The sequence below is a fragment of the Sturnira hondurensis genome, unplaced genomic scaffold (genome assembly GCF_014824575.4).
Source record: "Sturnira hondurensis isolate 20B ecotype Veracruz unplaced genomic scaffold, ASM1482457v3 Scaffold0008992, whole genome shotgun sequence".
Taxonomy (NCBI): Eukaryota; Metazoa; Chordata; class Mammalia; order Chiroptera; family Phyllostomidae; genus Sturnira; species Sturnira hondurensis.
Window position 1 is genome coordinate 164,834 of NW_028081623.1, and position 17,996 is coordinate 182,829.

General features: G+C 38.1%; 1 long non-coding RNA gene across 1 annotated transcript in view; it reads right to left on the bottom strand.

Annotated features, from left to right (window-relative positions):
- Positions 1–13,505: 13,505 nt before the first annotated feature.
- The window catches only part of LOC118993986 (uncharacterized), a 37,472-nt gene continuing 32,981 nt past the window's right edge, over positions 13,506–17,996 (bottom strand). Inside the window, exons 2-3 of the long non-coding RNA XR_005067976.1 lie at positions 14,621–15,609; positions 13,506–14,391 (exon numbers count right to left, since the gene is read on the bottom strand). This is a non-coding gene — a long non-coding RNA (uncharacterized LOC118993986). The remainder of the gene's footprint in view (positions 14,392–14,620; positions 15,610–17,996) is intronic.

Genomic DNA, 17,996 nt, shown 5'->3' on the forward strand with positions numbered 1-17,996 from the left:
ATCATTTGAAGGACATGAGGTGTGACTCTCGTATTTGAAAACACTTCCACCAACCAACCTATAAGATTTCTCCATCCTGTAATATTGAGATTCAGATAGAGAAAAATGTGCTGTTTGCATTATTACATAGTTCCCACTCCCAGTCACTCTCCCACACTCCTCTCTTTTTATGTGTCATGAAGATGTAACACAAACGATGGCAAGAAGCTCACCCGCAAAACAGGAAGGTCACAAGCCTACACTGTGACCCTTGTGACCTAAGACCTGAGAGCTTTGGTACATCAATGAACCACCATGATCTCTGCACCAAAAACTGAATTGTGTTACAATTCTCCAGGGTCTGCACCACGCCTGACAAAAGGAAAAACAAATTTTCTATTGTATGTGTGATGAATGGTATTTATTAACCACAAACTTGGCACCTGGCTAAGTGGACCCACTATTAAAATCTCAATACCAGTAAAGCCAACAAGTGATCCTAAAACAAGACACTTAGTTTCACCAGAGAGAAAGGACTCTCTGGCCACAGAGGCCCACCCAGCCTGATCTAGCTCGTACAAACCTTCGAAAGAAATGGAGGGAGAAAATACAAACAACTCCAAACTGCATGGTTCCACACCAGCAAGATGACTCAGAGGTTACACCAACAACCCAATGATTCATTCATGGTTTGAGTGAGAGAAGAAGTTAGCCAACTGTGGGGGTCCGCCAGGCCTTAAGGGGGCCAAGGACAGAGTTCTCCACTGTGAAAATGGTGGACGAACTTGGTTTCTGGTCCCTGGAGCCGGCGGGTACCTTGACACTTTCCTAACCTTTTAGTTCCCAGCCTTGAAGGACACAACAAGGCTCTGGCGCAGGTGTCATGTTCCCAGATGGTTATGAGAACTTCTTGCCCTTTTGATAGCTTAAGGGAGTGCACGAACTTTGAAAAACAACATTGTTTCTAGTTCCCTGTAGTCTTGCTTTAGGCATTAACAGTTTGTATATAAGGCAGCTGTTCCTTGAATAAAGTTGCCATATGCCAGCAGAGCTATGGTCCTCTCCATTTTTTTTTTAGTCCCTCGCCTCACCTCGTGATCACATCTGCTGCAGCGGGCTGCGGCAGCCAACCAGAATGTGTTTTGCATGGAGTAGGGAATCCTGGCAGCATTACCCCGAAGCTGGAGTGATTTCACAATTGCCATGTTCTCTTCCTGATCCCAAAGATAAAAGATTTTAAAAACTCAGTTTTTATAACATATTCATTAGTGGGGGAGTATGGAAAATAGTATAGTAATATGTTATTTCTTACAAAGCAGCTTTCTTATTTTCTTTTTTTCTAGAGAATATATTATTTATTTTCCTAATAACTGAAGATGAGATGAATCAGCAGTCTTCTTGGTACCTTTTCACAGCTAGCCACCACTGCCACATACTTGTCCCAGCTCAGCCTCATTGAGTTTCCCCAGGAAACATACTCTGGCAGGATTGATTCTGGAATTCTGTAATACAGAATGACACGACATATAACTTCAAATTAGCAGCAGCTGAAAACAGTCCTACAAACTGGGGCCAAAGGAACCAGAATTATTCTGTATTTTTCCACACTCTCATTCATCACACTCAGTCTCAAGTGAAAAAGAAAAAGCCAAAATACCCTGTTCGGAAGGAAAATTATACCAAGACAGATATGTACATACACACATGTCACATGATATGCCTACTTTTATATTTTATGTTACATTTCACCCCCAAATTTCCCCCTGGAGTTTGCTAAGGGATCCTCTTACAGAGATAGTTATACTGAACATGCAATCATTGTCTCACCAGGAACTGCTTTTTTAAAATTTTCATTGAACCATTCATTCCTTCCCCCTTCATTGAAATGTAGTCCAACTTCACTGACAATTACCTGTTCTATGTTTTTGTACTAAGATATCAGCTAGTTGATCATGCTATTTTCTCTCCAGTCTCCCTCCTGACCTTTGATTGTCTCCATTTCAAATTTAGATTTTGGTTCCCTGAGGCAGAAACTATAAAATAACTACAACTTGACATTTAGTAACAAACAGTGTACTTGCTCTGAAGATGTAGCTTTTTATCGGTATTATTTTTGTAACATTGATTATTTCATTTATTTCCAGGTATACTTTAACACCTTAACTTTTCAGAGTATTATACAAGTTGCATAGGCTGAACTAATTATTTTTTAAATTGTATGTATTTTTTACATTTTTAAATTAAAAAAGATATGTAATGAAATTAACCATCCTAATCAATTTAAACTGTACAGTTCAGTAACATTAACTACATTCACATTATCATGCAACGGAGCTTCAGAACTTTCATCTTGCAAAACTGAAACTCTGTAACCCATTAAACAACTCCCATTTTTCCCTTCTCCTAGTGGCCACCATTTTTTCTGTTGCTATAAATCTGACTACTTTAAATACCTAGCTCCTTATTTTTTAAATCTAGTGATCTTATTCTACTATTTTCTGAACCTTATCAACCACGGAACTCTTCTGCTTCAAAACCTTACCTTTCCATCTACTATTACACTCTCTGACTGCAGCCTCTAACTTCCTACCATGCGTTTACATAGCCACCCAACAAAACGTCATACTCAGTCTGTGTGACTGATCACGGATAAGAGCCTGAACTAAGATTGTGCCCAGGAACTGCTATAGCTGTGCACCTTATTGCTGACCTACTTGCCCGCCGCCTGACAAGGAGCAGCAGTAGGTCCGCAGCTATTCCAGCTCCCATCAAATCTCCTACTTCAGATCTTCTGAGTCCTAGTCCAGGCACACATGCAACAGTGTGAGAAGGGCACCACCTTCATCTTCAGGTCACCCCGTCGTCAGAGTCAGATGCCGTCAGAGTCACACAAGGTGTCCTTTGCCCATGTGAGATCTAGTTTGTCTTCTCAGGTTCCATCTTGTCCCCACTGGTTCCAGTCTACACTATCTTCCTCCAACTTCAGGTTCAGATTCCTTTCCTAAGTACTTGTCTTGCTGACCCACAGGGACTATGGAGGGATCCTCTAGAGGGTATTTCACTAGTTCCCCTTCATGATGACCAGTGACTTTCCTCTGATCTTCCTGAGTCTTTGTGTCTCCAGATTCCGCACAGCTTTGAGCAACCTAATCCATATAGTAAATCTATTCCATTCCAGCCATGGTGGTTCTCCTCTGAGGTCAAACAGTAACTGAGACACCAGATTTGAGGTCATTACACTAAGTTCTGAGAAGTTTCTGTAGAAAAATAAATGGTCTTAAAAAGCAAAAGAATCAGGATCAAGGAGATTTTGATAGATGCTGTTTAAAAGTCCTAACTGGACTAGAAGTGGGGGAAACAGCAGACCCCAAAAAAGAGTCATCTGTGTATTTTATCTTATTTTTAACAGTTTGTTTTTTATTATATTTTTACATTACCATTTATCCCCCTTATACCCTCTTTCACCTCTACCCACACCCATCCCCAACCCCACAGTCACCACACTGTTGTCAATGTCTGTGAGTTCATTTTCTTTTTTCTTCATCCCTATACCCTCAACCCACTTTCTACCCACCACTCCAGACTGTCATCTGCTCTCTATCTATGAGTCCATTTCTATTTTTCTGGTTAGTTCAGTTTGTTCATTACATCCAACATGAGTGAAATCACATGGTATTTGTCTTTCTCAGACGTGTTTATTTCATGTAGCAAAGGGTAAAATTTCCTTTTCCTTTTTTATTAAGGCCAAGTGGTTTTCCATTGTGTAAAAATATACTACAGTTGTTTTATCCACTCATATACTAATGGACACTTGGGTTGCTTCCAAATTTTGGCAATTGTAAATATCACTGTAATGAACATAGGGGTGCTAATATTCTTTCAAATTAGAATTCAGATAAATTCCTAGAATTGGAATCACTGTGTCATAAGGTAGTTCCATTTTTAATTTTTTGAGGTAACTCCATACTGCCTTCCACAGTGGCCATACCAGTCTGCATTCCCACCGACAGTGCCCGAGGGTTCCCTTTTCTCAGCATCTTTGCCAGCACTTGTTGTTTGTTGATTTATTGATTATAGCCATTCTCACAGGTGTGAGGTGAAAGTTCATTGTGGTTTTAGTTCACATTTCTCTGATGATTAGTGACATTGACCACCCTTTCATATGTCTATGGGCCATCAGTTTGTCCTCTTTCCAAAAGGGTTTGTTAGGTTCTTTGCCCTTTTCTAAACTGGATTGTTTGTTTTTCTGGTATTGAGTTGATAAGTTTTTTATAAATTTTGGGTATTAAGCCCTTATCAGATGTACTAGCAAATATGTTCTCCCATTCAGTGGGTTGTCTTTTCATTTTGTTGATGATTTCCTTTGTTGTGCAAGAACTTTTCAGTTTAATATCGTCCAATTTGTTGATTTTTTCTTTTTGTTTTCCTTGCCTGAGGAAATATGTCAGAAAAAATATTGCTATAAGCAATGCCTGAGATTTTACTGTCTATGTTTTCTTCTAAGTTTTTTATGATTTTGAGTCTAATATTTAAGTCATTAATTCTTGCTTAATTTATTCTTGTGTGTGGCATAAAAGGTGATCTAGTTTCATTTTTCTGTACCTATCTGTCCAATTTCCCAACACCATTTATTGAATAGACTACCTTCAGCCCATTGTATGTGCTTGCTTCCTCTGTCAAACATTAACTGACTGTTTAGGCATGGATTTATTTCTGGGCTCTCTATTCATTTTATTGATCCATCTTTCAGCTTTTATACCAGTACCATGCTGTTTTGAGTACTATGGCTTTATAGTATAGTTTGATGTTAGCATGATTTCTCCAACTTTGTTCTTCTTTCTCAAGATTGCTGTTGCTATTCAGGGTCTTTTGTGATTCCATATAAATTTTTGAAATATTTGGTTAAGTTCTCTGAAATATGTCACTCATATCTTGAATGGAATTGCATTGAATCCATAGATTGCTTTGGACATTTTAATGATGTTAACTCTTCCTATCTATGAGCATGATATATGCTTCCACTTATTTGTATCTTCTTCAATTTCTTTCTTCAGGATCTATAATTTTCCAAGTACAGGTATTTTTATATGCCAACAGATTGGACAACCTGGATAAAATGGATAAATTCTTAGAAATATAAAATTTTCCAAAACTAAATCAGGAAGAAACAGAGACTGTTGGGAACTGCCTTTCTGGCTTCAGAAGCTGTAACCCACCATGGCTAAGCCTGAGTGAGAGACCTTGGGACACCAAGCCACTAGGGAGACAAAGCTTATCTCCCTGGCAGAGGCACCCCTTTTACTCACCCTGCTTGGCCCTGAGCAGATGACCAGTTAGTCAATGATAGGTAAGATTCCTCAAAGGAGGGATGACCTAAGGCAGGCATGGTCACAAAGGAGCCCTCAGGGAAGGACATGGGAGGCAATAGAAAAAGGGGGTGATGGACCCTCGAACCTCGGCTTTGACATAGCCTAAGTCCTCGTTCTGTCTGTAAGAATTCTCCTAATCTCTTGGCTGCCTTACTTCCCCTGCATGATTTAAGCCTGAAACAATGACAGAGGGCAGTACAGCCCTGGGCAGGAATGGGCAATTCCCTGGGGGTGATCAGGCCTAAGAAAGAATACATAAAATCCTGTGAAACCCACTTTGCTAAGACTGCCCTGAATTTTATAAGGGTCCAAGGATGACATGAGTTTTATAGACCTTTAGCTAACTGACCTTGACTCAGAATAAGCCCTCATAGTTCTTTGTATGTTATCTATTGTTTGATCCTTACTGCCTGACAATGATTGATGAGTTTTACCTGTATTCCCATGCAAACTGAACCCAATAAAAGCCCATTGAGGAAAAGGCCCCTAGCCCTTCTCCTTTAAGAGATCAGCCACCTTTCCTCCCCAAGTCTTGGGAAGTCTTGGTAGACTTATTCTCATACGTGGTGGACAGGGGGAGGGAGGGCTCTGCCTGCAGAGCCCTCACAGGAGGCTCTGAATAGACAGATTATACCTAGTGAAACTGTAGCAGTAATCAAAAAATTCCCAACAAACAAAAAACCTGGACTGGATGGCTTCACAAGTGAATATTACCAAATATTCTAAGAAAATCTAACACCATCCTTCTCAAACTTTTCCAAAAAATTCAAGATGAGAGAATGCTCTCAAGCTTATTTTACAAGGCCAGCACTATCTTAATTCTAAAACTAGATAAAGACATTACCAAAAATTTATAGGCTAATATCCCTGATGAACATAGATGCTAAAATCATCGACAAAATACTGACAAACTAAATATAGCAATACACCAAAATAATCAGCAGTCAAAATGGAGGCATACGTAGATACCCTAAGCCTCCTCGCACAACCAAAAGAGGAAAAATAACAAATTTAAAAACAAAAAATAACCAGAACTGCATGGAATAAATAAATCTAACTGTATGGAAGTCTGACAACCAAGAAGTTAAAGACAAAACATTCATCCACATCGATAGGAGAGGTGGAGATAGGCAGTCTGGGTGGACAAGACTCACCACAAGGCAGTGGCTGGAGGACCAGGGTAGGTGAGTTGGCAACTGGTGGACTGGATGGTCCCACATTTGTGTTCAGATAAATCAGGAAGAACAACTGGGGAGCAAGGCAGACCATGAAACCCAGGGTTCCAGTGTGGGTAAATAACCCTCAAAACCTCTCACTGCAAAAACCTGTGGGGGTTGCAACAGTGGCAGAAACTCCCAGCCTCATGGTAGAATTTGTAAGAGAGACCCACAAGGTCCTAGAACACACACAAAACCCACCCACCTGGGAATCAGCACCAGAAGGACTCAATTTACTTGTGGGTAGCGGAGGAAATGACTGAAAACTGGCCAAGAGTCAAGAAAGTGGCATTGTTTCCTTTTGGACCCCTCCCCCAGATACAGCACTACAACACAGCAATGTGGGTTGTCCCACTTTGGCAAATACCTAAGGTTTCCCCCCTTACTGTGTAACAGTAAGCTCCAGATCAAAGATCCAGAAAAGCTACAACTAAGTGATGAAGAGATAGTCAACCTGTCAGATGCACAGTTCAAAACACTGGTAATCAAGATGCTCACAGAAATTATTGAGCATGGTAGCAAAACAGAGGAAAAAGTAAAGGCAATGAAAAGCAAAATAAAAGAAAATGCACAGGAGCAAACAGTGAAGGGAAGGAATCCTGGACTCGAATCAATGGTTTGGACCAGAGCAAGAAATAAACATTTAACCAGAACAGAATGAAGAAACAAGAATTCAAAAAAATGAGGAGAGGCTCATTTGAACCTCCAGGTTCAAAAGTTGAACCTCCAGAACAACTTTAAATGTTCCAAAACCCAAATCATAGGAGTGCTAGAAGGAGAAGAGGAAGAGCAAGAAATTGAAAACTTATCTGCATAAACAATGAAAGAGAACTTTCCTAATCTGGCAAAGGAAATAGACTTCCAGGAAATCCAGGAAGCTCCAAGAGTCCCAAACAAGTTGTACCCAAGGAAGCACCCACCAAGGCACATCATAATTACATAGCCAAGATTAAAGATAAGGAGAGAATCTTAAAAGCAGCAAGAGAAAGGGAGACAGTTACCTATAAAGGAGTTCCCATCAGACTATGAACTGATTTCTCAAAAGAGACCTTACAGGCAACAAAGGGCTGGAAAGAAGTATTCCAAGTCATGAAAACATGGAGCTACATCCAAGAATACTCCATCCAGCAAAGCTATCATTTAGAATGGAAGGGCAGATCAAGTGCTTTCCAGATAAGGTCAAGTTAAAGGAGTTCACCATCACCAAGCCCTTATTATATGAAATGTTAAAGGGACTTATCTAAGGAAAAGAAGATAAAAAATATGGACAGTAACTGACAACAAACTCACAACTATGAACAACCAAACCTAAAAAAAAAAGAAAAAAACTAAGCAAACAACTAGAACAGGAACAGAATCACAGATAAGGAGATCACATGGAGGGTTATCAGCAAGGGAGGAGAGTAGGGGAAAAGGTATGGAGACTAAGAAGCACAAATGGTAGGTACAAAATAGACAAGAAGGTTAAGCATAGTATAGGAAATGGAGAAGCCAAAGAACTTACATGTATGACCCATGGACATGAACTAAGTTGTTGGGCAACAGAGAATGCTTGCAGGAGGTGAGATACAGAGTGGAGGGGACCCCTGTAATAGTGTAATCAATAAAATATATTTTAAAAATATATATTAAAAAACACAATCATACTATGATCGACTGGGATGTATTCTGGGGTATGTACATTTGGTACAACATTCACAAATCAACAAATGTGATACACCACATAAACAAAATGAAGGATAAAAACCACATGATTTTACCAATAGATGCAAAAAGTATTTGATAAAATCTGGCACCAGTTTATGATTAACACTCTCAGCAAAGTGGAAAGAGAGGGGACACATCTAAACATAATAAAGGCCATTATGACAAACCCACGGCCAGCATCATGCTCAGGGGCTCAAAGCAGTCCCCTTAAAATCAGGAACAAGACTTGGAGTCTGCTTTTACCACTCTTATCCCCTATTCAGCACAGTACTGGAAGTCTTAGCCATAGAAATGAAACAAGAAGAATAAATAACAGGCATTCAAATTAGAAAGAAAGAAGGAAAACTGTCATTATTTACAGATGACATGATATTGTACATAGAAAACCCTAAAGATTCTACAAAAAAACTCTTAAAACTGATCAATTAATTTAGTAAAGCAGCAGCATACAAAATTAATATCCAGAAATCAGTTGCATTTCTATATGCCTACAATGAACTATCAGAAAGGGAGATTAGGAAAACATTCCCACTCATAGTTACTTCAAAAAGAATAAATATCATGTGTATTTTAGTGGCTTCAAATCTCTTAAGGATAGTATTTATATATGTTTTTATCCTGTCTGCTCTTTTCCCAATAAAGTCCAAGAGCCAGTGGTCTAAGACAATTAAAATAGGTGGGGAATGGAATTGACCATAATTTTTGACCCACTTCCCCTCACCAACTTCAATCAAACATTGTTTACTACATTTTTGTACAAAGTAACAAATTCATCCTCCTGTGGATGGCAATAAAATTGTGATAAAATATTGCCTAAAATACAAAAACACAATAATTAAAAGAAGGAACTAAGGACAATCCAAAAACAAGTATTTCAACGTGTATCTGGAATATGGACAGTGAGAAAGAATGCCATCTGCTAGAGCTATAGCTCAAAATGAGAGAGAAGGAGGCTTCTACAGATATGGAAAAGAGCTTGCCTAGCAGAAATCTAGCATGCTTCAAATTAGAGGCTGCAGGTAGAAGACAGAGCAGGAGAAAGAGCCCCAAAATAGGGGATCAATTGAAGACCTATATATGCAACAAATACCTGTCTTGTCACGCAGGATAACCTGTAGTCAGGCATTTCACACAGATGTCAAAAGGGCAAGGCCTCCTTTTTCTAATACTTGTCAGAAGAAAAGGCAGCTGGCTCACCTCTTTCTCACCGTCATGTAACACTTCAAGCAACAAATCTCTTCACATACATAACACATCATAATTCCCTCAGTCTTAAAGATAAATAGACAATAAATGATCACCAGAAAATTGAGGTTAGCCAGCAGTATAGCAGACAGAGACCAAAATAAATAAAAAATTGTCCCCTAAACAAAGAGAGAATATTCAGGAAACAGAAAAGAGCTTTTATTTTGTCTTTTATTGAAAAATAGATCTCAGCCCTGGCTGGTGCGGCTCATTGGACTGAGTGCCAGTCTGCAAACCAAAGGGTTGCCAGGTCAATTCCCAGTCAAGGAACAAAGGACCTGACCTGAGTTGCAGTCCAGATCCCTTGTAGGCGGTGCATGGGAGGCAACCACACATTGATGTTTTTCTCCCTCTCTCTCCCTTACCCTCTCTTTAGAAATAAAGGAATAAAATCTATTTGAAAAAAATTTTAAATATTTTTTCAGAGCGAGGGGAAGGGAAGAAGAATGAGAGGGTGAGCAACATCACCTGGTTGACTTTTTTAGTGCCCCAATTGAACCAGATACCTGTTGCTTTGACCTTGGTCTTTCATTTAGCAAGATAATGCCCAATCAAGTGAGCCACACTGGTCACAGCCAGAAGTGAGCTTTTAGTGTACTTAGGTAGAAAAATATTGTATACAAAAACAAATAACATGTTTTGGAAAAAATGCTCAGAATATAAGAGTTTGCTTTGAAAATTAATTAAATGATTTGCCAATAAAAATAATAATAATTAAAAGCTTGACAGATTAAAGCACAAGAACTCTCCAAGAGGTCAAAAACAAAAGTCACAAGAAGGAAAATATGAAAGAAAAGATCATCAAATTGAGAATCAACATAGGAAGTCCAATTATTAGGAATTCTAAGATAAGACAGGAAATTATAAAATAATTACATTAGGAAAATTCCTTAGAGAAGAAATGAAACACATGTCTTCAATCTGGAAGGGTTTACCTGCTACCAATAGGATGAATTTAAAAGGAATCACATCTGAGCACATTATTTATGAACCTCCAGAATTCCAAAGATTAAAAGATATTAAAATGTTCCAAAGAAGGCTTAGAAAGGAAAATTGTGTACACAGAAATTAGAATCAGAAGCATTGCTTGTTTTTTGTTTGTTTTATTATCAACTTCAAACAGTAGAGCAATGCCTTTGAGATTCTGTGGGAAGCTTTTTTAAGCTTCAAGTTCTCTACCCAGCCAAACCATTAATCAAGTGGGAGGGAATAATAAAGAGTTTTTCCATCTGAAAGCATTGACAAATTTACTTTTACGCACCCTTTCTTAGGAAGTTACATGAGTGATGACAGGTGTGAGAGCAGTGTGACGGAAGCCCTCGTCACTCACAGCAAGCCCTCATTAGACATTATTGAGATTGATCAATCAAGAACTAGAGCTGTATGTGATTGGCTTGTGAATATAAAGCTAACACCAGAATAACTAAAACCTGAAGTTGTTAAAGTATTAACTTCTACAAAATGATATCAGGTGGTAAGATAAACACACACTTCAATACCATTTTATTTTTTAACTATGCTCATATACTATTTTGAAGTAACTTTTAAATACACTACCAGAGAGCCAATTAAATTTTTTGTATAATGTTCTCTTCTTTCAGTTTCTGATTCTCTGTATATACAAACTACTTAACATCCACTTCCTCCCCCATCTAGGTGTTCTTTTGCATTATCTGCAGAACTCCTTGAATGAAATTACCTGTACCTGAAAAGAAAACTCCTGTACATTCCAGAATCCATTAAGTCAATATCTAATAGTGCAAAAGTTAGACAACAAACCCTGAAACTTACATTCCAGAGGAAAGAGATAATAAATAAAAATATTGATGTTGGTAAATGTCCTGAAAAATGAGTTATCAGGCATTCTAAAATATTCAGTAGGGGCACCATAAAATGATCTATGTTGTGTGGATCAGAAAATTGAAGTCATCTGGGTCTTAACATATCATCTTCAAAGCTACGCCCCACCCCACAGTTAGAAATAATTAGTATTCAATCTGACTCCCAAATTTCCAAAACATATGGGTCACAACTGACTTGCCCTCCTCATTGCCATATTCTGCCACTTTCTACTATGGAAATACTATGAATATGGTTCAGAGGAAATATTCTTTCCTTTTCATGAAAAAAAGTCTAAAATATTTAGGTTCAGTTCCTGTTAAGTATTTACATGAAATATATATATTTATAAATATATAAGATATATCCCTCAGTACATTATATTTAGCTGAATAACAAATAAAAAGAGCCCTTTCCTTATTTTTTATCATCGGACTGAATTCAGACCACTGGATGGTTAGGAGAGACGTGTGTTTAGGAATGGAAGCCATACAGGATAGAGCAATCAGGCAAGCTGGGACCTTGATACCAGGACCCTTGAGCACCACTCCAGCCCCAGATATCTCCCAGGAATTATTTATGAGAGAAAATAATTTGCCTCTTGTATAGACCACTAATGTTTAGATATTCAGCCTTTAAAAAAAAACAAATCATAACTAGGGCACATATCTTATCTCATCTAATTATCATAACAACACTGGTTGATGGATACTATTATTATTCCAGTTTTAGAAGTGAGAAACAAGGCTAGGAGAAACAAAGAGAGATGTTTGCCATGGTCATCCAAACAGGAAGCAAAGGAGCTAGGTTTTAGTCCAAGCAACCTGATGACAGAGGACACACCACTTCTCACTCTCTGACCATTCCAAAGTCATCTCACACAGATAAGAATCAATATTTTTTATTATTAAGCCATAATATGTATAGAGAAAAGTGCAGTTTTATTTTTAAGTAAGCATATTTAATCAAAGTGTTAACTTGTTTATAGCCTGTATTTTTACTCATGTTCAATGTGCTCCTTTTCTCGTATCCTTAGGCATAGACCCCTCCTGGGCACCACCTTTTCCATGTTTCTTTTATGACCCAGACACTCATTATTAAAGTACTCCAGAGACTTCTTTTTTGTAGGCTAAATAACCATGAGTGCTTATGCCTTTCTTTAGAGTCTCCCAATTCCCTAATTATTCCCTCTGTAAATCTTTGAACATTCTTTAATTCCTCACAGTCTTCAACCAAAGTGCTATTTGTGTTTGCAAATTTAGCAGCATATATGGCTTGAGAATGAGTTTTTCACAGCAATTCCTTTTCACCCAGCCAGGATTCACGCATTAGCCCACCCATCATATTGAGTACATTTAAATACTTGGTGTGTTAAGAGGTCCTTTCTGTATTTCAAAAACAAAGAGAGCTTTGTGTTATTTTTGAAAAGCCACATGAATAACTTGAAAACAAAGGGTTTGTCAATTACAATCTGTTCTTTATGTTTTCAGAATTTGTGTTTGGCTGAATATAATCCACTAAAAGTCATCAGTGGACAAGAAGGGCATGGGAAAGAGTGGTGCGATAGTTTCTTCCTGGGGGAGACCCAAAGTCCCAGGAGACAGGGAGGAGTACACCATCCTGAAGAAGTAAATTCAGAGCACAGCAGTTGCCATGGGTTAGGCATAAGGAGTGAGCACAGGGAGAACAGTTTGTTATCACATACACCTAAAAAAATCTGTGTGCCCAAAATGATTAATTCAAAAGAGAAATACTATGCTATTGTGAAATTCTAAAATTTAGAAGTTTAGGAGTTAATTAGTCTCCACTTGGGTAAAAAATAATTTTTTTTCAGAAAAGGAATACTCTTATCAGTCAAAATTATTATCAGTGGAATTTGGAAGATGTTTCAGAAATAAGCACTAGAGGGAAAGTGAAATTAATTCACATTATAACCTAATTACAAGGAAGAAATAACTTTATTGGGAAAGAAACAAAAGAAAGTATCCTACATGGAAATAGAGAAATAAGGCAAAAGACTTACAAGTTCTGAAGATACTATCATCAGAAATGATGTTTTGTTTATGTGTTTAATACGGTAGTGTGAACATGAAATGTAAACCCAAAGGTATGCTGTACCACACACACAAAAATTGAATTTCCCTAATTAAAGAAAAACTGCTGTTAATAAGTAAACAAACAAACAAAAAGATCATTAATTCAATGGAAAGGGATATTCACAGGTAGTTCACAGAAAATGAAAGACAAATAGTTCTATAGTTCACATGGACCCCCCGTGCTTTCATAATATAATCAGTGAAAACTAGACTGCAATGAGATACTGCTTTCACATATCAAATTGGCATCTAGCAAAAAGTGTAATAAATCTTCATTGGCATGATTGTATGGAAATAGACCCTTTCATAATTGCTAGTGGGAGTACAAATTTGGATAATTTCTTAGAATAATTTGGCAATACACAGGATGGGGTCAAAAGTAGGTTTACAATTGTTTGGATGGGAAATAATACAAAAATTAATAAATAATACAAGGATTAAGTCTGTGTTTCCCATCCTCATGACTGTAAACCACTTTTTTTCCCCACCCCTGAATGCCAAAATTAGAAATGTACACATCCTTTTTCCTAACAGCTTTGTCTATTGGAACTTATCCTTCACACATATACTCTTACATAAATAAAATGACTTATATATACAAAGCTTTTATACTGCAGTGTATTTTTACCATGACAAAAGATTTAAAACCACTTAAATGCCCATCTCCACTCCTCCTTACTTACCACTTACCTATTTACCTATCCCTTGATCAGAAGACAAGAAACTTGGATAAAAGTGCACAAACAATCATGCTCTGTCCTTCTCTGCACATCAAAGAAGTCACTGGTTGGCTGCTTAGTTGTGTGGGTGGGACCTGGCAGTCCACACAGGCTGGCAATGAACGGGATCCCCACAGAGCTCCATGCCTACTGTGCTGAACACATCTCTTTCTGTCTAGAATTTGCCATCTTGCTCACAATGATTAAAAATTAGCTGGACCTTGGCCCTGGCTGGTGTAGCTCAGTGGATTGAGCGCGGGCATGCGAACCAGACGATCACAGTTCGATTCCCAGTCAAGGCACATGCCTGGGTTGCAGGCCAGTTCTCGGCAGGGGCCAGTTCCCAACAGGGGATGCATGAGAAGCAACCATACATTGATGTTTCTCTTCCTCTCTCCTACCCTTCCCCTCTAAAGATAAATAAATAATTTTTAAAAAATTAGCTGGACCCTAAACTACAATCTCAGTAAGGATAAGATCCATGTGGTGCTCAGTTTTGCATCCTCACTTCACAGCAGAATACCTAAAATGCAGTAAGTGCTCAATAAATGTAAGCAGCAGGATGGGGCTCAAGAACTCATGAGACTTGATTTCCATTCTATAACTGGTGTTCTTTGACTGACTTGTTGGTGCAGCTGCCTTCATCTGCCTCCCATCACACCTCATTGCCAAAGTACACTTTGAAAATGTGGATAGTTTTTTCCACAAGGTATCCATACTAGCAAAGAATCCTGTTTAGTGACATATTTTTTCTGTTGAAAATATTAAAATATAATGCGCACATTGGTTTTGAAGATCCACCGGGTACAAGTGAACATTGTCAAATAAACAAACACACACAAATCTACTTGTTAAGTCACTGTACGAGCCAAGCCAAGGTTTTCAGGTTTTGGCAATCATGAATATGGATTTTCACAACTCGAACAAGGTGTGGTCTTGCCTAACTTCAATATACAGAAACATGTACTAACAGTCTCCAGCATATCTTTGCATATATTTCCTCCTGTCATCTAAACCTAATCTATTCTCACACCAGATGCCAATCCTTTCATTTAGCCACATTTATATAAGTAAATAGCCATTTTATAATATATAAAGAAACCCAATAGAAAAGGTAGGCTAAAAATAAGTGTACAGAAAAAAAAAGAATGTGAAATCACTGTATAGATTGATAATTAAAATAAAATGTATGATAAAAAGGGCAGAAATGACTGGGAAGGGTTTAGGGACTGATACTCACTAGAACCATAAACGTAATTGATCTCTCTTATTAAATCTTATTATTTATGACCCATTTAAAATAGTTTTAAAATGAGAACATAGGAGGTGACTGTGTAGTACTAATGAATTTTGGCATCAAAAATTCCTCCATAGCTTGTCCTTTGACTTACTGCTGAGACCTTGAGCAAGCAACTCTTCTGAGCCTCAGTTTCAGTATCTGTTTTAAAAAATAAGGGGACAGTGATGTTAATTACTAATAATATATGTGAAGTGCACAGCTGATAAGTAGGTGCTCAATAAGTAATATCCATGAACTGAGATAATCTCTCTTCACAAAGTCTCCAAGTTGCCAGCAAACTTTTAAACAATGAACTTAGACTATCATTACCCAAAATAAGCTACTTCCTTTGAAAACAGAATGGAATCAACTGGGGAGGTGAAATACAGTTGTTTCCCTGAAGCACTCATGATGAGTCAGGCAAAGATTTGAATGTTGCTCAAGGCGAAGTGTTATTTTTAAGGAAGCTTTTCCAAAACAACTTGTTACTCTTTTTATGTTTTATGAATTAAAAGAATTTACTCAGAGTATGTTCTTTAGGAGCCCCACTCAGTGAAATCCTAGGAAAAAATGCTTTAGCTCAGGCAATAATTCCTGCTGAAAATTAAGAGCTCCAAGAAATTCCAAGAACTGAAGAAATCACCTGACATTAAAATTAATAATATAAAAGCACATAAAAACAAAACAAAACACCAGGAAGAGGTACCAAAAGAAACTTTCCTGATATTGGTGTGACTCCCCATTAATCAGATTATTAGAAAGAAGAGTTAAAAGAGTATAGTTAAAAAGAGTTTTGTAAAATCATACAATAGGAACAACAGGCAGATTTCCAAGATGTTCCTCTAACAGGGTCATATTGAAGTCTGCACGCTCCTATTCAATGATCGTTCCACACCAGGCAACAAGCACTAACTGTCACCTTCTGCCTGTCCATTTACTGCTCTTGTTGTTTAAGCAACACATAGAAAGAATTGTTTAATTTGAAACTTTACAACAAAAAATTAAGAAAAAGTTATATAAAGTATAAGAAACTACAGATCTGTGCATGCAAATATTTTATACCTTTGAACTGTCAATCAACCTCCCTCCTTTCCTCTGCCTTCCACACCCACTGGGGGAGCACATTGTTTTAGCAAGACTCAGTGTCAGTCTTGCTTTCTCATTACCTTCACTTGTCCTTCCTTACACTAACAATTCCCCTCTTGGACTCCAAACTGGTCGTCACCATTAGATTATGCAAACCCAAGACCATTCACCCCCACAACTTACGGTCTACATGGTCATCCTTTTTTTATTTGGTTGTCTTTGTTGATGTGACTTTACTATCTCACTGTCTTCATCAGCACAACTTCACTATTCCAGCAAACTGTGGCCCAGGGAGATAAAAGATTACCATTTATTTCCAATACTTTTTGAAACCCTAATCTCAAAACCCCTGCCTAGCAACATCCACCAATCCTAAACCATTGTATCATAATTCATTACCCAATTCTAATCAAGCTTGAATAGTGAAAGGCCCATCAAAAACAAGAATACAAAAACCTCACAAATAGTGTAACATTGCCCACCCCTTGCAAGAAGCTATTAAAACTTTGTCAAGTTAGAGAGTTTCTTTCCAATGGTAAGTAACAGACTCAGCTTTAGGAAGCCAGCATTCTTGGATGGATGTCCTCCTTCTTAGTTAGGTGATTATTGTTTGTAAGAGATCTGTGTGTGTGTGTGTGTGTGTGTGTGTGTGCACTTGCAATTTGATCCATAATGAGAGAGGTTTGTATATCTACTGCTGATATGATTGCTCTCTTTTGTAGCTTTTCTATCATTGCATTCACACCTCATCCTATTGAACTTCTTGTAAGTTTTCTTCTGTATGCTGTGTTCTCCATGCACTTTCTATTTGTTCTTCTGGTGTGGTAAGGAAAGGTCCTACATTCCATGCATCTAAAAGACTACAACCTTGAGCCCTCAGCGGTGTGGCTCAGTTGGTTGGGCGTCATACTGCCAAGCAAAAGGTTGCCAAGTCCATTCCCAGTCAGGGCACATGCTCCACCCCACTCCCCATCAGGGCAAGTGCAAGAGGTGACCAGTAATGTTTCTCTCTCACATCAACATTTCCATCTCTCTGTTTCTCTCCCCTTCCTCTCTCTCTCTAAAAATACACGAATAAAATCTTTTAAAAATAAATAAATAAAAGACTACAACCTTAAACCTATGGACACTAGGCTAAAGATGATCACAATCCTCCAAAGGATCATTCTAATTCTCAAATCTCTCCCTGGTCACACTGGCTACTCTGGTTGCAAGAGTTCATATGGAAGCAAACTGGCTAGTCCAGCAAGGTCAATGTTGCCTCTGTGCGAACTGGGGCATCTCTACAGACACGTTACTCAGACAGCTTTGTTGTACCTGAGGTCCTTTTAAGGAGCCTCCCTGAGAAGAACTAGACTAGATAATAGATTTAGTTTACATTTAGTTTAAATTTTCCTTGCATGTTTAAAGAAAAGTTAGAATAATTAGAAGACTTAGGCCCTTGAAGTCTGATTTACTAC